Here is a 21,462-nt window from a genome sequence, read left to right as displayed (position 1 = left end):
CTTCCATTGTTTTGGCTTTTGCAACAATTTAAGATTAACTCTACTCTCTCCCTCCACTAGTTCAGAATTTGAAGAGTCAAATGCATATCATAAAGATATATTTCTAGTTGTGTAGAATTCTATTTAGCTTCACAAATGTTATACCTTCCATATAAAAGAAAATAGTACAACAAAGCTAGTATATGAAAGATAATTATGTGAACAAAAATCAACATCCAATCACACCTTCCTGGAAGGGGAAAAGGGAGCCAAAAGGAGGAGATGTAAGAGGGATGTTTGGAGAAGTAGCAGGCCTGGGGCCAGTGTTATGCTTGCTGTAAAATATTTATAGATTGTACCTGAACTTCTTATGGCAGGAGCAGGCACTAAGGAACCTCACAATCCCATGCCACCCACCCTAATTGAGGACTTCCTGTGGCACACACATTACTCAGACCAAGGTGAGCTAAGCACAGGAAAACTTACTGCATGCCACAAGCACAGAGAGAGTGGAGGAGTTGATCAGGAAGAAACTCATCGATTACTCTTCAGTTTCTGGGGATCCCTCATTCTGTATTACCGTATCTTGCTTATGGGGGACATCAGGAGACAGAACTGATGTTTTGGAAGGCTACAAAAGCCCAAGGGCCAGTTTTTATAATGCAGTTGTGATCCTACTCAGTAGTAGGAAAGTGGGAGCCTGCAATCCCACCCTCCTGCCCTCCCCCCTCAAATAGGAAACTCCCCAAGCTTGTACTTAGTGCTTGATGGGAGAATCAGAGAGCTCTGCATGCCACAGACAGAGCTGAGAACACAGCACATGAAAATTCTGCATACCACAAGCATGACTTCCTGAGTTGACCCTCAACCTGGTCCCTCTGCTACCCCAACCTTCTCAAACAAGAGAAGCTCACAAGCAAAATCTTTAAGGTGAAGTTAAGATTGTAGGCTTTCAGAACTGCCCTTTGCTTCTTCCAGAACCATGAGAATTTAATTTCTGGAACTGAAAATTGGAAAACCGGGAAATAGAGAGTTGACATTTCCCAGTCATCAAATCTACACTACCTAACTCTGCCCTTCCTTCCCCTCCCATATGTGGATGGCAATAGAAATTGGGAATATGACAATATTTTATCTTTCCCCTAACCAAATCTCTCATGTTCTCTATGCCAACCTAAACTCCAATTCAGCACTTCTATTAATACAGATCTTCAGATCCTCACTGGCCTCTATACAGCACCACTGATCTATTTACTACTGGTTGGCAGACACAGAGGGGCATATGGTACTGTAATCTCCCCAAAGGAATTCTTAGGGCAGAAATCAAAGGGGACAGAATTAAGATTATGTGGAAAGCTTCTCCTTAAAATTCTGTGCATTTCCTGATTTACCAAAGTTTAACTTTTGGAAATTAAACTCATTTTCTGAAAGGGTACGAACAGCACAAGGTCATGCTGATCACCAATCATTTTAACTTCAGGTTAAAGTTTTTTGGACACAAATATGTAAAGCAGATATTAAGCCTCTTTAAGAGGAAAAAGAGATCTCAGTGCAGCCTTAACTTGAGCTGCAACTACGATCTTCATAATACCCAGGTACTGTAGTACAAGTTATATACAGGTAGGGTGACCAGATATCCTGTTTTTAATGGGACAGTCCCATAATTAAGGCCTCCAACAGGTGTCCTGACTTTTTCTTAAAAATGGGCAAATTGTCCCATATTTTCTGCTTTCCCTCCCCACAATCAGTACCAGCAGGTCCTGCTGCTGGCTGGATCCCTGCTCGCCAACTGCCCACCCACCATTGGTGAGTGGGGGATCCAGTGGCAGACTATGAGGGTGGGGGTGCAAGACTGGTGGCAGGGCGAAGTTGCAGCGTGCGGGGCCAGCTGCTCCTCTTGCCAGTCCATCAGCGCAGCCCCCATTGAGTGCCGGCTCGGGGGGGGAGAGCAGGCTCCACAGCAGCCCCCCCGGGCAGGGGCTTAAGCACCCTCTTCATCCACCCCATCCTCCACAGCTCTGGGACCTTCTCCCAGGGAGTGCAGAGCTGCTCCGCCCCAGGCACCCTCTCCCGCTGAGCCACCTCACTGGCCAGGCTCTGTGGCCGCTGAAGCCCCTGCAGTCAGGTTCCCTGGGCCATGGTGCACAATGTGTCCTTAGAGCTTAACCCCTTCCTGCCCGCGCAGTAGCCGGGGACAGGAGGCAGACATGTTATGTCAGTGGCCAGCTGCCTTTCCACACGGTGTGGGCAGGAAGGGATGAGCTCTGCAAAGACATAGGCCAGGTCATCCCTTCCCCCATTTCTCCTCCCCCGCGGCTGGAAGCAGTTCCCATCCCTTCCCTCCCACACAGTGCCAAAAGGGTAATGCTGGCCATGTTCTGGTGTGACTCTTGTGTATTTTTTTAAAAAGCATTCTGCTCTTCAGTGCAGATGAAATTCTGAATACAAGAGATAACATGCTCTTGGATATGTATAAGAATATTGCCTGAAGAGAAAACATCTGGAAAGAAACCAAGTTACTATGGCAACACTGACAACAGGAACTAGAGTTCTGAAAAATAGCATGGTAAATAGGGTCTTAAGTAATTTTAAATATTTTACTTTCACTGACATGATATAAAATTCAAGTTTTTAAAAGTTATACTGCAGTCAGAGATGCCAAACTTACTCTGAGACTTTTAGGAATGTTTATGAAAAAAAATCCTGAGGAATTAAAGAGTGTGCTTGGACCTCCTGTCTCTTCCCCTAGAAACCAGAGTCTTTTCTTCCCTCCCTCTCTTGTCTATGGTGAAGAGGAGAGGGCTTGGGCTCTCCCCTGCCCATTATGCCCCTGAACCCCACCCCCAAACTGGGAGATGGAAAAGACTGGCCCTAGGAAAGCTGCCCTCCTAGGCCCAAGGTGGCATTTAATTACCTTGGCCAGTCCGAGGCCTGGACATCATTCCCAGGATGATCCTCCTCTTCTCCCACCTGTGTTGCATTCCCCCCCCACTTCCTCCATCACCACAGTCTCCTCCTCCACCGATTGCCCAGTGAAAGTCTAGTGGAGTCAAGCCATGGCAATTGTTAGTGGGGTTTGGAGTGCTGCTCCAAACTTGGGATTCAAGGCCCAAGTTACAGGCTGTGCGTTGTGCTCTAAATACAACATGCAGCCTGTGGCTTGGGCACTGATTCCAGCAGCGTTGCACAACCAACTCAAAATTGCTGTGGCTTACCTCCTATCAGGCCCTCACTGTGCAGTCTGGGCATGTCCCATAGAAGTGATGGAGAAGAACGCCCCCATGGCTGTGCCATTATTTGCTGTATTCGTCGGACCCGAGTGGTGGAGAGACAAACCGTATGTGTGTGTATGCACACACTTGCAACATTAGTAGATTTAAGCCTGAATTAGTAATTTTGTAATTATGTGTAAAAACCAGAATTATGGAAAATTAGGGAGGGTTGGCATCTCTGTTGGAAACTAGCATTTCTTTCAAAGTCAAAGACTGTATTTTTATATCTTGCTGAAAAAACAAACAAAAACCCCAAAAGAAATAGGTTCTCTCCTCTCCCCATGGAGCTACTTGCTATTGAATGATGGCAGCCATTCAGATTATAGCACAAAATGCAGTAGAGTCCCCTAGAAATGTTACAAGAGAAAATGGTGTCTCAAAACTGCAAGACATGCCCACAAGGTGGCAGTAGTCCACCATCACAGTAAAACAACTTCATAGCCCTTTATTAAGAAATGTGAGCTTTTTTTAGGAGGGTGCCATGTATATTAGAGTAAAACAGAAGTGACTTATGCTTCTGGCTCATTTGCTTGGTACAGTAAATTTCAAAAAAAAAAAAATCTTATAATAATCCACAAATAAAACGGACCTCAAAATGTATTCTTAAATAGCAGTTATCAAAGTACACTTTTACTGCTAGAGTAACAAGATTATTTCTAGGTGTAGTTACAGTGCATCAGTCTTAAAATCTCATACTCAGGTATTAGGGTAATGGGCAACAGTATAAAACCTTAAGAAACTGACTTCCACAGTTTCATGGAGAACAGATTTACCAGTTTTCATCGCAAGAACTATAGCTTTCTGAATTATGATTTTCAATTCTCTTAGGTTAAAGATTTAAAGGTACAGCTCATGAAACCAAATACAAAATATTCCTAAGCAAGAAAAATTAAGTTCTTATTTTCCCAAAGAAACAATACTACTCCACCCCACCAGCATGCACAACAACTTTCTTATAGTAATTGGCGTTACATGCTTCCAATATATAAATGGTTATACAGCACTTTACATTTTCCACACTGTACAAATTGATTAAACCTCAACACCTGAAGTACTAACTTTTTCCACCTGTAAAATGGGGTAAGTAACTTCCAAAAAGGACTACGCTCAGTGAAGAAGCTGAAACATGACTGGAATTCCTTCACTGTTTATTCCGCTATCACCAAGATGCATATCAAGAGGAGAAGAATGTCAGTGTTAAGTCAGCTAACTTTCTTCATTATAAATTTATCCACGGCTTAATCTAAGCAAGTGTATTACAACATCAATAAAGTTTTCAAAGTATCTTGTATCCTGAAGAGACACTGCACACAAGACTAAAGCAAAAACAGTTCTCTCCAAAGCATAAATGTGTAATGTATTGGTTATTAAACACACATTAACAAGTATACTTTCAAAGGGATTCTTTGCACATCAGCAAAATTTACTTAATTTCCCATATTTAAAGAATTTAAGACTGATTTTCTAACACCTAACTAGTCCTCAAAACGTTAGCATTTATACCCAAAAACTAACAAACCCCAGAATGAACACCGATTAAACGCATTTTTAAAATACAATTAAAGAGAGACCCATGAGATTTTTTTTTAAACCCACAAGTTTTCATTTTATTTTTCAATAATTTGGGGGTACTGCATTTTATCTGGCCCCAGAGGGGCGGGGAAGATTCTTCCCCCAGGGTAGTCGGGTTGCAGAGCAAGTGTGGCCTGCACCCACCCAGCAGTAGAGGGACAGGAACTATCACTCGGGACACTGACCTGCAACACAAGGTTTGCACTCTAAGCCCTGGTCTACACTGAGGTTAGGTCGAATTTAGCAGCGTTAGGTCGATTTTATAAGCAATGCGCCTACATAACCAACCCCATTCCGTCGACCTAAAGAGCTCTTAAAAATCGACTGCTGTACTCCTCCCCAACGAGGGGAGTAGCCCTAAAATCGACCTTCTGGGGTCGAATTTGGGGTAGTGCAGGCACAGCACTGTGCAATTCGAGGGTATTGGCCTCCGGGTGCTAATCCAGAGTGCTCCAATGTTACCGCTCTGGACAGCGCTTTCAACTCTGATACACTAGCCAGGTACAGAGGAAAAGCCCTGGGAACTTTTGAATTTCATTTCCTGTTTGGTCAGCGTGGTGAGCTCAGCAGCACAGATGACCATGCAGTCCCAGAATCGCAAACAAGCTCCAGCACGGAGCGAACGGGAGACACTGGATCTGACTGCTGTATGGGGAGAAGAATCTGTGCAGGCAGAACTATCAAAAAGAAGAAATGCTAATATATATGCCAAAAATCACACAGGGCTTGGTGGAGAGAGGCTACACCAGGGACACACAGCAGTGCCGCGTGAAAGTTAAGGAGCTCAGGCAAGCCTACTACAGACAAAGGAGGCAAACGGTCGCTCCGGGTCAGAGCCTCAGACATGCCGCTTCTATGATCAGAGGCATGCAATTTTGCGGGGGGGACCCTACCAGAACCCCACTGCTGTCCGCGGACACCTGCAAGGGGGGAGTCTCAGGCAACACGGAGGAGGATTTTGTGGATGAGGAGGAGGAGAATGCGCAGCAGGCAAGCAGAAAATTCATTCTCCCCGGAAGCCAAAACCTTATCACCCTGCAGCCAATACCCTCTCAAGGCGGGATCCCTGGCCCTGAAGCCAGAGAAGGCAGCTCTGGTGAGTAGACATTTGTAACTACACAACTGGGGTTAAAAGCAATTGTGTTTAATGTTTGATTTGCCCTGAAGCATTGGGATGCATTTGAGGCCAGTACAGCTACTGGAAAAGTCTGCTAACGTGTCTGGGGATGGAGCGGGAATCCTCCAGGGACATCTCCATGAAGCTCTCCTGGAGGTACTCTGAAAGCCTTTGCAGAAGGCTTCTGGGGAGGGCTGCCTTATTTCGTCCTCCACGGTATGACACTTTACCACGCCAAGCCAGTAGCAAGTAGTCGGGAATCATTGCAGCACAAAGCATGGCAGCGAATGGTCCTGGGTTTTGGTCGCATTCATGCAACATTCAGTCTTTATCTTTTTGTGTCAGTCTCAGGAGAGTGATATCATTCAGGGTCACCTGGTTGAAATAGGGGAATTTTTGTAAGGGACCTGTAAAAGGACCCCGTTCATGCTGGGCTGTTTGCGCTTGGCTAAAAGGGATCATCCCAGAGAATAGCCACACGGTGTGGGGAAGGGTGTGCTGGTGTCTCCTAGCCAGGTTCTGCACACACTGCAGGATAATGTGCGAGGTGTTTACAGCGCTCGCAACTGCAGCGCTGAGCTGAGCGGGCTCCATGCTTGCCATGCTATGGCGTCTGCACAGTAACCCGGGAAAAAAGGCGTGAAACAATTGTTTCCCATTGCTTTCACGGGGGGACGGAGGGAGGGGAGACAAACGACATGTACCCAAAACCACCCGCGACAATGTTTTTGCCCCATCAGGTATTGGGAACTTAACCCAGAATTCCAATGGGCAGCGAGGACTGTGGGATAGCTACCCACAGTGCACCACCCCATGAGTCGATGCTAGCCACGGTATTGAGGATGCACTCCGCCGACCTACTGTGCTTAGTGGGCACATACACAATCAACTGCATAAAATCACTTTCTAAAGATAGACTTCTATAAAATCGACCTAATTTCGTAGTGTAGACATACCTTAAGAGTGTATAAGCAACTGGAGAGTTAGGGGAGCTGGCACCGGTCTAGGTAGTTGTGCCACTGGGTCTCAGCTCTTAAAAAGGAGTGTTAGAAAGAGAAACTAAACCTAGAGAGTGTTTCTCTAGAGACCGAGAGCCAGAGACTGGACTTGGCTCAGACTCTGGAAGCGTAAGAGCACATGAGTCCAGCATGTGGGACTCAGATACAGCAGCCTGATGAATATCTAGAAGGAGGACATCAATCAGGGCTGTGGCAATATCCTTTCCAGAACAAAAACAAAGAGCCATATTACTAGTTACACTCCTTATATCATACAGTAATCAGACATGGATACAAAAGGTGACTTTGTTCACACAAAGTTACTGTTCTCTTTAAGGATGAGCTAGTATAGATTACGCATGTGCAAAGAGAAGCCAGTAAAGAAAAAGAAAAGAAAATCCATTTGTGAATAGCAAATACACATCACAAAAAACCTGATCATTCTAAACCCATGTTACAGACAAAAATCACCTAGCAAACCAGTTATTTCAGAACCCAAGGAACAACCCTTTAAAAAATCCTCCAACATGTCACTAGTGAAAATATTTGTCTTACTCAAAAAACATCAGCGCGATGGTCAGCGAATGGGGATGGAAGGAGCCAACTATGAAACTCCTGACTGGCTCCCCTTATTCTGCAGAGCTCAGCTCCACAGCAAAAACTCTGCAAACCCTCCAGTGGCAGAGCTTCTGCAGAACTTACAAGCAACACAAGGGAATAGCTGAGCTCCTGCAGTGCTTCTAAGCACCACTCTACCACAGCAGTTACTTGCCATTGTTTTCAATTCAGTTATGGGGAGTACATATCAATTTGTCAACAGTCACCTAACATGGACATTATGTGCACCACACACTCCAATGTCTACAACATTGTCAAGAAGACACAGTTTAATACAGTGATTGCAAGGACTAGGCAAAAATGCATCATTCTGGTAAGGTGAGTAAAGCACATGAGAAGAATTTTGATGAATCACAAAGTATTGAACAAATCTTGTGTTGCAAGATTTAAGCAGATTTTAGACACAAGCAGTAAATCAATAGAGAGACATAACCTGAATATTTCAGCCCCTAGACACCAGCAATATCAGAGCCTAGACCTCAGAACTTGACCTGGGCACTGGACTATAATGCATACTCAGACTCTCATAGCACTCACTTCCTGGTCAGTAGCATTGGGAAGACACCCCAGGACAAGAGTCCCCATTTGAAACATGCATCCGCTGCAGAGGCCTCTGAGGAAGCGAGCCAGCTTCTGGAAGAAGAGACTGAGGCTGGTGATGACTCAACAAGCATTTGGAATTTGAGGAAGAACAGCCTCCCTAGGAACCTTTAACAGGACTGATTTGTTAAAGCCTCATTTGCAGAGGAAAGGGTGGTGTCCTGAGGACAGAGAATGATATTTGCATGTGTATGGTTTCTCTCCCTCTTCCCTTCCTTCTGCAGGTCCTCTGCCTGCAGCAACCAGACTTTAAAGAAAAAAATTTACCTCCTAAGCCAGTTATGTCAAATACTGGACCCAACTGATGTATTTATGCTGCCTGTAGGCATATTCAGATTCTGCAGAATAAAATATTCATTGTAAAAAGTTACTAGCCCTTACATTTGCAAAGATACACTCCGTTAAGGGACATTGTGACATACTCTCTCAAAATGACATCCTGTACCCACATTCACTGCTGTTGTAGGATTATGATATGTTTTGTACAAAGTATGCCTTGTGAGGTACTATTTGAGAAGTCATGTTCTGTTGACCTTTACTATCGTGTTGAATTATATGTATTACTGTTGTATTTGAAGATAAGCTGTGAGTTACTGAAATATGTTGAGAGTCTGGGAGACACCCATTGCTAGCCTTTCAGTGACAAAGGAGCAACTAACACCTCCAAAACAGATTTACATCAGTAGTAGTCAGACATGTGTTGACGGCTCACTAAGGAGAATCCGATGAAGTGAGCTGTAGCTCACGAATGCTTATGCTCAAATAAATTGGTTAGTCTCTAAGGTGCCACAAGTACTCCTTTTCTTTTTGCATATACAGAACGAGAGCTGTCTAACCCCCGTGACAGAGCAAGGATCTTTCCAGCACCTGGAAGAGAGTATAAAATGGGGGGCAATGACATCAGCACTTAGCCTCTCTTCTCCTCCGTCTCAACACCTAGAAGAAAGATCACTTGGAAAACAAAGGGAAGCCTCCTTAAACTGGGAAGAAGGGATGGTCCTAACTAGATTTTCTAGTTAGTGTGACCTGAATTCTGCATGCAACGTCCAGCAGGATGAGAAAAACTGTTTGATTCAAATCTTGCTTAGCCTGCTAAAGTTTAGGATTTACAATGCGTGTTTACTTTTTATTTCTCATGTAACCAACTCTGACCTTTACACCTACCACTTAAAAATTAACTAAAATAAGTTATTTCTGTAATGTTTTATCTTTACCAGTGAGTTTGTCTAAAGTGCTTGGGGAATCTGCTCAGATTAAAAAGGTTGGGGCATGTCCACGATCCTTTCAAGGAGTAGCAAACTGACAAATGAGCTTACATTAATCAAAGTAAGACGGTACATTTCTGGGGTACAAGGCTTGGTTTAGGGGAGGGATTTGCTGGTGTCTCCATGTGCAGGCTCATGAGTGACTTAGAGAGCATTCATGCAAATTACCTGGGCATGTCCCTGCACGTTATTGGCTGAGTGATCACAGCACCTGGAGGGGGTTGCTGTTTGTCACTAGCACAGCACTGTAAGAAACAGGCCAGGCTGGAGAGTTAAGGGGGCCCAGCAGCCCCACAGTTCCAAGTTGTGCCCCGGGTATCTGTCACAGACACACATTTGGAAGGTAAATGGATGCAGTGTTGTCTTCCGCAGTCTGCAGACAGCCTAAAACAATGAGAATCTGAACTCCTCAACTCTCAGTAATCCCACAGTAGTGTTAAAATGTTGTAATTGGGCTTTTAAATTAAGTGTCAGTTTTACCTATTTCATTGCTAATCATTTTAGCAAAAGGCATGGGGTGGAGTGACACCCACAGGAGAAGGAAATGTTACTCTACTAGTCTGTTCTACAATATATTAAATTTAAGTCAATTAAGAAGAGTTATATATATGAAATTTTAAATCTGAATCACAATACTATGTTTCCCAAGATACAATACACGTTATCACAACAGCAATGTATTCTATGCAACAGAGTACTCAATCTACTGCAAAAAGAAACTGGACAGTAATTTCTATTACACTTTCTACTGCAGGGGATGGCAGTTTTGTTATTTTCCTTGAGGGTACTGCTATACTACTAAATTTACATAATGACTCCCAACACTAGGCAAACGGGTGCATTAGACACAATGTTTTAATTTGTGGAAAGTAGAGTCCAATTCTGTAAATATGTTTTGCAAACTTGAAAGAAAATTAAAAAATCTGAAGTGATCATTAAATTAGCGTCAGGAGTCAGGCAGCAGACCTGTTTGCTTTACTATCCATTGGTTTGGATTCAAGAAGTTCAGAACACAAATTTAAAGTTTCAGCTCTGCTGACAGAAGTATTCTGTGAAACAGTATCCAGGAACAGCTCTGCAGCAGGAAGCCCCCCAATCCCCTCATATTTCACAGTGCCTTGGCAGCATATGAAAGTCATATCACTAAACCATTAAACAGCATTACCTCCTATTACATGGAGAACGGGAAAGTAGTTGTACATATAGCAAGCGTTCTTGGTTTCTCATTGGGCACTTAGTTGTTCATCTAAGGGCATGTCTAAACTGCAATTAAAAACCCATAGCGGGCCCATGACAGCTGAGTCAGGCTCAGGGGCTCTTTAATTGCAGTGTAAACACTTGAGCTCAGGCTGGAACCCAAGCTCTGGGACCCTCCCCCCTCATGGGGTCATAGGGCTCAGGCTCCAGCCCGAACCTGAGCATCTACACTGCAATTAGACAGCCCCTGAGCCAGAGTCAGCTGACACAGGCCAGTGCAAGTGTTTAATTGCAGTATAGCTGTACCAGATGTACCCTAACAAGTTTCAAATTAAGTGAACTAAGCTCTTTAAAAAGAGTTACTTATTTAGATTGAGGTATTCAAAAATTATGAAAGACGTTTCCACAAATAATCATGAACAAACACATTTTGCGGAAACATTAAGCAATAGCTGGCCTCCGTGGTTTAGTTACTCTGGCGTACCATTGCTTGAGACCTGGGTTCTAAGCCTTAAAATGATCTTATGATCATATGCTGAGAAGGGAGCCTCTTGGCCCTACAAAGCAACCTCTGAAGCAGTTAAATGAACCCCAAATGGAGTCCCAACCAGCACTCCTAGGCCCAAAAGTTGCTATATGGGTAGGGTTGGGAGTAGGGTGACCAGACAGAAAGTGTGAAAAATCAGGACCGGGGGGGTGAGGGGGAAATAGGAGCCTATATAAGAAAAAGCCCCAAATATCGGGACTCTCCCTATAAAAATCGGGACATCTGGTCACCCTAGTTGGGAGATACTTCCACTAAGAGTAGGAAGGAGTTTGCGGCTTTGGGGTGCAAGGAAGAAAGGGTATGAAAGTTGTGCTAGATGTGGAATCTTATTTTATGGGGGAAATGTATGGAAAATAGGACGACTATTTCCTCCACTACAACTTCTCTTTCCTGGCAGAGACTTTAGCACTCTGTGATGAATTTTCAGAGTAACAGCCGTGTTAGTCTGTATTTGTAAAAAGAAAAAAGAAAAGGAGTACTTGTGGCACCTTAGAGACTAACCAGTTTATTTGAGCATGAGCTTTCGTGAGCTACAGCTCACTTCATCGGATGCATAGCATCCGATGAAGTGAGCTGTAGCTCACGAAAGCTCATGCTCAAATAAACTGGTTAGTCTCTAAGGTGCCACAAGTACTCCTTTTCTTTTTTCTTTTTGTGATGAATTTATGATTCAGGTGCTTCAAAGCAGCAACTTCCAGTTTTTCAATTGTACTGTTCGCAACATATTCCCAAAGCATGCATCACCAAGATTTGGAGCACCTCATCTACTGGCCGTGTAAGCCAAATGATATCAAGATATTCTGAGAGGCAAAAATGGGCATCTCTGTCTCCATCTCAAGAAATAATCAAGAGGCAGAGGCATATTATATTGTGTTTTTTCCATCAGACTCATTCATTTTCTGAAAGTTCCCTGTGAGAAGGGAAAAACAGAATCTCTGTGTTAAGAAAAAAATGTTTAATATGCAATAGAAACATATCTGCACATTTAAAACCCATAGTCGTCTCCTTTTAGAACAGTCTTTCCATTTAAGAACATCTAGTTATTCTAGATCAACAATTTAGCTGAATACTTCTGATATGATCAGCAGTGAAATTCTACACTAACATTTAAAGTTGTCCTAATGGGTTTTTTGGAGTAATAATGAAATGAATGGGCAGCTCACATTTCTCACTGCACTAGTGTGGTGCCCATCTACATCAGTAAAATCAGCACAGGTTACCGCAATGGCTGCGCATAAACTAGCACTGAAAACAGTTAAGTGCTAGTGTGGCCAGATTAAACCATTTTAAACATCCTCCTATGAAGGCTTGCTCTGAGAAAATGGCAGTGTTAAATGATTTAGTCCTGCCCACATTACCACTTGTTTAATATCATTTTAATAGCTTAGTGTGGAAAATAAAGTGTTTTTAATCTAAAATTTCACAAGTAGGGAGTTAAGGATAACATTCAACCATAACAAACATTTTATCAACTTTTTATAAACTTAAAACTGAGTAACTGTTACCAAGTTGCATGGCTCCTATTGGCAAATACTTGTGTATAGGCACCCATACAGGAACATGTTCTCACGTTTTGGAGATATACCTGAACCTTGCTTTCTCCTCACAACGAATGTATTTAGTATAGTTCATAGCTCTATAGTATTGAGAAAAAAAATGCTAACAATCTAAGGGTTCAAGTCGTTAATAAAAAAGTTCTCTTCTAGTTTACACCTAACTTCCCCTGGCAGCAAATGTCTTCCTTTGCCCCATGCAAAACACCAATAACCCAGTTCTGGCCCACCACCAATCTTGCAGGACTTTGCCACATCCCTACAATGGCTTGGAGACCTCAATTTCAGCAAACTCCCAGTAACAGTCACCGTACTTCACACTTCTGCAATTCTTCCCCCCTCCCACACCCCCACTTACCACCCTCCAAATAATAGGCAATACTGAAACGTAAATAGTGATCCCGGGGGACTCAGCCTACCCCTGCTTATTAAGCAGTACACTGACCACCTCAACAGCACTAAGGAAAGTTTCATTTATTGGCTCTGAAAGTGCATGACGACTGTTGAATGTGCTTTTGGCAGACTGGGATGTTTACTCACTAGATTGAATCGGTGAGACAAATATCCCAGTGGTTATAGCTGCCTGATGTGTCCTACATAATATCTGTGAGGCAGAGGGGGAGCGGCTGTCTGCTGATTTTGACCAGCCAGACACAAGAGGTATTACAAGAGCCCAACATTGATCTGTGGGGTTGAGGGACGCTTTGAAAAACCACTTTAACAATCATCCACAGTTGAACTGAGCACTGCATGTTGAATGTTTTAATATAGGACTGGGTGTTTTCCTGAACTTATAAATTATGTTGCACTTGCATTAACAAGTATTGTTTGCTTTGACTAGCACTATGCATTCTCCAGTAGTTGTTGTGAACTAATAAAGAGGATGATTTGTTCCTCCAGAAATAGAACTTTATTGTGGGGGTGGGGAAAACAGTGCAGAAAAATCAATTTCATACAAATTTTTAACATAACTTAACAGGGGTAAAGCTTTAAAATTAGAAAGGAAACAAATATTTATGCCCATTTGAGAACACAAATGTAGTTCATTGTGGCTACACATACGCCAGCCATGGTTCTCACAGCTCAGTGTGTGAAAAGCTGTGTTTTTTCTTGCTATCCCCTGGCACAGATTGGTAGAGGTAATGAAGCATCCTGTGATGCTACACATGGTATGTTGGGGGTGTAGGAAGAAGCAACCATGTAATTCTCCAAGAACTGCGAAGGTTGAAGAGTCTGGGATTTTTGGACCTGTAGGTCAACCAGAGTCTGCAGCATTTGGGTTTGCTGCTTGAGGAGACCCATTATATCCTGGTGTATTTCCTTCTCTTGTCCTGCTGAGATTCTTGGGCCTTTTTTCTGTCCTCTGTCTTTCTCCATGCTGTCATATAGGCCCTTCAAGCCCTTTGTTCATGGTCCAATGCAGCACTCACTTGTAGGATCTCACAGAAGTAGTCCCCCCTAGTCCTCGTCTTCCTCATCAGGGTCAGGCATTCTGAGGGCATGGAGACTACATCCTCAAGGCTGGAATGCCAGAAGCTGCTGTTAAAAACAGACAGATGTATCATTGGACTTACAGTCACAGGGGAAAGGGAAAATTTTCAAAATTCCCTCCCCTTATTCCCATAGACACTTAAAGGCTTATTGACATTTCAGCTTCATAGCACTTCAGGCTGGAGAGTGGTGTTGTGCTGTCATGGTGAGTACAGCCCACCATGAGCAAGCAGGGAAACAATTTTCTGTTGCACAAGGCTTTAAAATTTCAATCCTTATTTGCTGCTACTGGCATCCTGAAGCTGTCCCCCATATGTTGATAGCCTGTTTATTGCATGGTCCCAACCAAACTCATTGGAAAGTGGCATGGGAAAGTGTCCCACTGTGGAGGAAGTAATAAGGCAGCCATCCCTAAAAGCCTTTGGGAGAGGATTGCGGAATATCTCAAAGAAAGTTTCATCAAGATCTCAGGAGGAGAATAGGGCCATACCTATGCACATGAAGCACTTAGCATCCCCTCCATCCCCCAACACTTCTAACTCAACAGCGAACCAAAAGCAGATGCCAACTCTGCCTCTGTTTGTTGTACCTCTACCTCTCCCCATATGATTAAAAAAATGAAGATACTTGTATCTTGTTAACTTGGGATGGGCTGGGTTCCATCTTTAAATTTAAAAACTGTAAGCAAAAAATGCATGCACACACTTACCCAAGGTCCCTTCCCTTTCATCAGGCTCATCTGCGTTTGCCTGGCAGGATGGGCTAGACTGTGGAAGAGTCTCAAACAGGTCCTGGCTTGCTGAGTCCCTTGATGCCTCTTCCCTTCCCCCCTCCTCGCTGTTCATGGCAGGGGTCTCAGTCTCATGCTCCTCCAAGGTATCGAAAGTGGTCTGCAGGGTCCTGGTGCAGTCTCTGCCAAGTATGGCATTCAGTTCCTTGCAGAAGCAGCAGGAATCAGATTCAGTACCAGATCTATTGTTGCACCCCCGGCCTTGTGGTATCCCTGGTGAAGTTCCTTCGCTTTCATGCGGCACTATTGCTGATATCTATAATACCACTTTGCCTGCATCCCCCTTGCAATCTGCTCTTAGATGTCCATGCTTCTATGACTTGTTCATAGCTGTGCTTGCAGCCTCTTCTCCCCATAGGCTCAGGAGATCAAATGCAGCTCTGCCTGAAGCAGGCAGGAAGTATGTAATCGAGCCTGGGCAGTTGTACACAACAAGGGTGAACTAGTGGGTGTGCTTGCCAAGTGGGCAATCAGGAAAAGGCATTTCAAAAACATGTGGGAGGGTTTTAAAGGCAAGGGTGGCTTCTGGTCTCTGTGACCCCTGGGCCATGGAGTTTAAAATTGTGACCAGAGCAGGCACTGTCACCAGGAATAGGGTACTGTGCAATAGCTGCTGGAGGACTGTTATGGTCAACACTGGCCGTCCAGTGTCTCCACTCATACTGAGTCTGCAGACATGTCACTGCACCAGTTAACCTTCAAAATGTGAATCCAGTTTAAGTTGGCAACTACAAGGGATAATGAATAGTTTTTAATTAAATGTTAGATTCTGAAATACAAGATGGGAAGTTCTGGCTTGCTGAATACTGGCCTATCACAAGCTGGCCCAATTCAATCCCTGCCCTTTTCTGCCTGAAAATTCCAGCATTTCTCTTAACTAAAGGCAACTGACTATATCCTGGGGGCAAGGAGGGAAGAAAAAAAAATCAGTCTACAGAATTCATAAGTTCTACACTTTCAGACTGCAAACTCCATTTTGGATGTGGACTTTTTTTTATCTTCTCTGTTGTCCAGTTGCTCCATGTTGGACTGAAATTTTAAAATCTGGTGGCAAAGGGCCAACAATAGGAGGGTCATTGACTTAAGTGCTCTCCCACTGAGGGCTGGTCTACACTATGGGGCATGGAGGGGGTGGATATTCATCTAAGTTACACAACTTCAGCTACATGAATAACATAGCTGAAGTCAACACACTTAGATCTACCTACTGCAGTGTCTTAACTGCAGGGTGTTGATGGGACACATTCTCCCATAGATTCCCCTTACGCTTCTCGTTGAGGTGAAATATTGGAGTCAATGCTAGAGCGATCAGCAGTCGATTTATCGTGTCTATACTAGACACGATAATCGACCCCGCTGGATTGATCGCTGCCCATCGATCTGGCCAGTAGTGTAGACAAGCCCTGAGTCAGCTCTAAACAAAAGACTGTCTCCTACTCAGGAGAACTGGCTTATCAGGGCAGAGGTTGCCTAGCAATGAAGTCATGTAGTAGGGGTCTGGGATCACTTGAAAAAATTGATCTAGGAGTCACCAGGCAGAGAAACTGGAAGGTTTTAAGATGACTCTTGGGGGAGACAGAGGATATATCTGTACTGCATTTTAAAAACACGTGGTAGCGAGTCTGAGCCTGGCTGCTATGGGTTTTAAAATCCAGTGTAGACATACCTAGAAACACACAGAGGGGAGAGGAGACCAGAGTGGACTGATTTAAATCAAGGCAATTTAAAACAGATTTTAATAATTTAAATGAGCAAGCAGAAAACCTTGATTTAAAATCAACTTTCATCTTATTTTGCATTTGTACTTTACTTATTTTCCTAAAGAAAAGTTCATTCTCATTGGTTGGTTACCATTAAAATGTGTTGATTTTCAATTAAATATAGCTTTTACAATGTATTTGGTGCTTCTTTCTTCCAACCAAGAGGATACAGTGTATCTATACATGTTTATTTAAGCAATTATATAGGTTAACGTACATCTAAATCAGATTTTTAATTTTTACATTTTAAATACATTCCACCCTGCTACTAACATTACTACATTGTATAGGCTATGAAGTTAGGTACGCTGGATCTCCAAAGGTAAATGTGCACTTCATTTCTTTCACTACATACACAAGGATCAGAGAGAAAGGCACGCGCGCGCGCATACACACACACAGAAAGTTGTAGATTATAGTTTTATAACAAGTATTATTGCACCCACCATGAGGTAACTACTTTGTACCTCTTTATGATGGAGAAAGATGAAGAAAAAATTGGACTGGACAACTATGGTTGTTCAGGGAACAGTGACCATGACGTGATTACACTGAATATGGGGAAAGAGAAGACAGTTCTAACAGTAATATGTACACTTGGTGCTTCAAAAGAAGCATTTTCCCAAAGTTAAAGAAAATTATGAGCTAAACTGATTGAGGGGAAAAAACATACAGGAAAAAAATTGGGAGAGTTAATAAAAAGAAGAATTTATTTGGTGGCCTACAAGCCACGTGTCCACAATCAAGAATTAAGACAACTTTGGCTAAAAGTAAAGGCAGCAATTAAAAATAAAAAAGCAACATATGGAAAATAGGGGAAATAGATAGTTAACAAATTAGAAGTTATGAAGTGTAGAAAATTCATAAGGGAATCTAAAGATATGGAAAAATCCATGACTAGCAGGGCTAAGGACAATCAGATGTAGTTTTAATGTCTATTAGGAACAAAAGGAACCCTAGCAAGAATATAAACACATTGGTAAATTAATATGGTAATAGCATTAATGATGCAGGAAAGCAAGAGTGTTAAATATTTCTGTTCTGTATCTGGAAAGAAGGATGGTGTATTTGTCAAGCTGCCTGGAGTGTCGGCCAACCTCAGGGCAGACTGTTAGGAAACAGGACATGAACCCCAAACTTGTGTTTTATAATTAAATTTCACCAAGTAACAAGTGTGAACTCGTAAAGCACTATAAACAGCCTTAAATTGGAGTCAAGAACTGTACTATTTGGCACTCTAGTCTCTCTTGCCACCCAGGCAAGCCTGCCTTTGAGAGAGATGGTCCCTTACACCGGAATTCTCAGTCTTTTTCTCTCCAAGCCGACTCTCCCCCACAACAGGCTATAAAAACCTGTGCCACAACAACTCTTTTTCTTCATATAAAAGTCAGGGTCAGCATTAGTGGGTAGCAAGCAGGGCAACTGCCTGTGGCCCCACGAAGCACCCAGGACCCCTGCTGGTGCTGGGGGAGGGAGGGTTGGTGGGGCTGGCAGGGGCTTTCTACCAGCTCCACGTCCCTGCAGGTCCTAGGCAACAGACGCAGGGGCCAGGGCAGAGGCTCCACTGCTCCCACCACAAGCCACAGCTTCTATTGGCCGGGAACCGCAGCCAACGGGAGCTGCAGGGGTGAGACCTGCTAGAAAAGGCAGCGCAGAGACCCCAGCCTCTCCGCCGCCTAGAAGCTGCAGGGGGGCCATGCCAGTAGGAGACCCCCATCCCAAGGTAAGCACCCCCACTCACACTCCCCAACCTCCTGCCCTTAAGCCCCCTCCCACATGCCCAAACTTCTGCTGCTCAGAAAGGGCAGCCTCTGAGCCAGCATCAGCCGCTGTAGAAGTCATGGTGGTCATGGAATCCATGACTTCCTTGACAGACTCGCAGCCTTACTTATAACTAATATCTATGTTAACAATACTAACAGAGGTGAGCCAGACTGGTTTCCAGCTAAGCATTGTCAATGGTCAGTGAGGGCCACGGGCCTTGGCATGGACTGGCATCTGGTCTGCCAGGATCACAGTATTCATATCACATTAGGACGACAAAGTATTTCAGAAACCATTAGCAGGCCCAGATAAAACTTGCAGCAAGATTTCTGGCCTACCAATGTTAATTTGACACAAGCACAAATAGATATCAACTAGCCATCAACAAGTGTAGGCTTGAAATTAGATGGTTTCTAACCATCAGAGAAGTGAATTTCTGGAATAACCTTCCTACGGGAGCAGTGGGAGCAAAAAACCTAACTTGTAGCAAGCTCAGTCTTGGAATGTTTATGGAGGAGATAGTATGATGAGATGGGCCTTTTATCATTGTAGGCAATCTGCTAATAGCAAAAATCCCCAATAGTCAGAGATGGGGCGGGCTTTGAGTTACTACAGAGAATTCTTTTGCAGAGGCCTTGCTGGTGGATTTGCCAACACACTCAGGGTTCAACTGATCACCATATTTGGAGTCAGGAAGGAATTTTCCCCCAGGTCAGATTGGCAGAGACCCTGGGGGGTTTGCCTTCCTCTGCAGCATGGGACATGGGTCACTTGCTCATTTAAACTAGAGTAAATGGTGAATTCTCTGTAACTTGAAGTCTTTAGATCATGGTTTGAGGACTTCAATAACTCAGCCAGAAGTTACAGGTCTATTACAGGAAGGGGTGGGTGAAGCTTATGGCCGGAAACCTGCAGGAAGTCAGACTAGGCGACCACAGTGGTCCCTTCTGGCCTCAGAGTCTACGAGGGTCTTATATACAAGTCCTTAGAAATGCTTAAATGTAGGCAATACCAATGATCAGCAACAATTGCTCAATTAAAATATCAAACAGCAACTTAACTTACAGGTTTCAGAGTAGCAGCCGTGTTAGTCTGTATTCGCAAAAAGAAAAGGAGTACTTGTGGCACCTTAGAGACTAACAAATTTATTTGAGCATAAGCTTTCGTGAGTTACAGCTCATTTCATCAGATGCATTCACGAAAGCTTATGCTCAAATAAATTTGTTAGTCTCTAAGGTGCCACAAGTACTCCTTTTCTTTTAACTTACAGTTTCAGAGTCAAAGTAAACAAGTGCAATGGATTATGTCAACTGTACCAATGTGGTGACTAAGGCTACCGTTTTGGTGCAGAGGTCAATGTGTTCACAGTAATCATGAATTTGAATAACGTCTGTGACCACCACATTGGCAGCTCCTTTCTCCTCCGGGTGTTGCAGCACCACTGAGGTTTAGCGCATCCAGCTCTGTGTAGATACGGGGCAGTGGGCCAAGTTTGATTGGCACTGCGACCCAGTGGACTAGGTCATAACACCAATCAAGTCTGGTCCTCTGCCTCCACCTACGGAAGAGCAGACACACCATACCTGACTGGTGTTACAGCCACAGGAACCAAGTCAGAACACCCAGAGCCAGCCCCACCCCCAAAAGACAAGAGCCCATGCTACACAACTCCCTCCTCCACATGCACACAGCCCCCTCCCCCCCTTTCCATGGCACATCCTTATTTTCCCACGGCACATCCTTATTTTCCCACATCTCTTCCATGACATTTACTGGAATTTTCCATGAAAAAAGTCATACCTTTAATGATGACCCATGCCTCCTCTTACTTACTACATATCCAGTTAAGTTTGATCACAGAAAAACACAAAAGTTTGATTCTCAACTTCTGTATTTCCAGCAATTTCTGTGCATGGTAGAAAGTTGAAAGAAAACCAGATGCATTTTGACTGTTACACCACGTACTGAATTGCACCTTTTCAAATATCATTCACTGACCATTTGGAAACAGAAATGCCTCCACCCAATACTACTAGTATGACTTTTATAACAATTTAGTCACATTATGGTGATGTTTTTGGAAAAAGGTAACCTTACACTATTTTTTAAGTTGTTCTTGAAATAAATAACTCAAAACCACATATAAAGAACCAACTTCAGCCTCATGGCAAAGCTATTAACTCCAGAAGCCCATAGTTTAGTGCCAGTATATGAAAACAAGTTTCTTCTATAGTATCTACATCAGGTAGAAACTGCAAATAACTCAGAACTGGACAGTGAAAAACTCATAGGAAGAAACAAAACTGAGGCTTGTACATACTACCACTTATGTCCATATAACTTACGTCACACAGGATGTGACTAAGCCACCTCCCTGAACTACACAAGTTGCACTGACTTAAGTGTTGGTGTGGACAGTGCTATGACAGCAGAAGAGGTGGTTTTATTGCACTGACAGGTGAGCTCTCTCCAGTCAGTACAGAGTGTCTTCAGCAGACAACCTGTGGAACTCTGTGCCAGAGGATGTTGTGAAGGCCAAAACTATAATAGTGATAGTGTCCCTAGCCTCCATTTGCTGAAGCTAAGAATAGGAGACAGGGAATGAATCACTTGATGATTACCTGTTCAGTTCATTCCCTCTGGGGCACCTGGCATTGACCACTGGGGGTAGACAGGATACTGAGCTAGATGGACCTTTGGTCTGACCCCGTAGGGTCATTCTTATGTTATTACATGCTGCATCGGTGCAGCTGTAACATTTCTAACATAGACTAGTCCTAAGTTTTCACTCACACACACACACACACACACTGCACTTTCCACCAGATTTAACTGTTTTACCAACATCAAGGATCTGCTCCCTTTGCCAATTTGATAAACACACTCAGATTCTACATTGAATAACTACATAAGTATTCCACTTACTAGCGGAACAGAGA

General features: G+C 43.5%; 1 protein-coding gene across 5 annotated transcripts in view; it reads right to left on the bottom strand.

Moving 5' to 3' along the window:
• The window catches only part of AGPS (alkylglycerone phosphate synthase), a 163,954-nt gene that overhangs the window by 120,889 nt on the left and 21,603 nt on the right, over positions 1-21,462 (bottom strand). Inside the window, exons 2-3 of one of the 5 annotated variants that reach the window (XM_074967661.1) lie at positions 14,919-15,144; positions 14,149-14,257 (exon numbers count right to left, since the gene is read on the bottom strand). The exons of 3 other annotated variants lie outside the window; for them this stretch is intronic. The gene's annotated coding sequence lies outside the window, so the exon portion shown is untranslated. The remainder of the gene's footprint in view (positions 1-14,148; positions 14,258-14,918; positions 15,145-21,462) is intronic. One more of the 5 variants, XM_074967662.1, reaches the window with a different exon arrangement.

This window comes from Natator depressus, chromosome 11 (genome assembly GCF_965152275.1).
Source record: "Natator depressus isolate rNatDep1 chromosome 11, rNatDep2.hap1, whole genome shotgun sequence".
In the NCBI taxonomy this organism is placed as follows: Eukaryota; Metazoa; Chordata; order Testudines; family Cheloniidae; genus Natator; species Natator depressus.
Note: the sequence above shows the minus strand (reverse complement) of the source record. Positions and strands in the feature narration are given on the sequence as shown.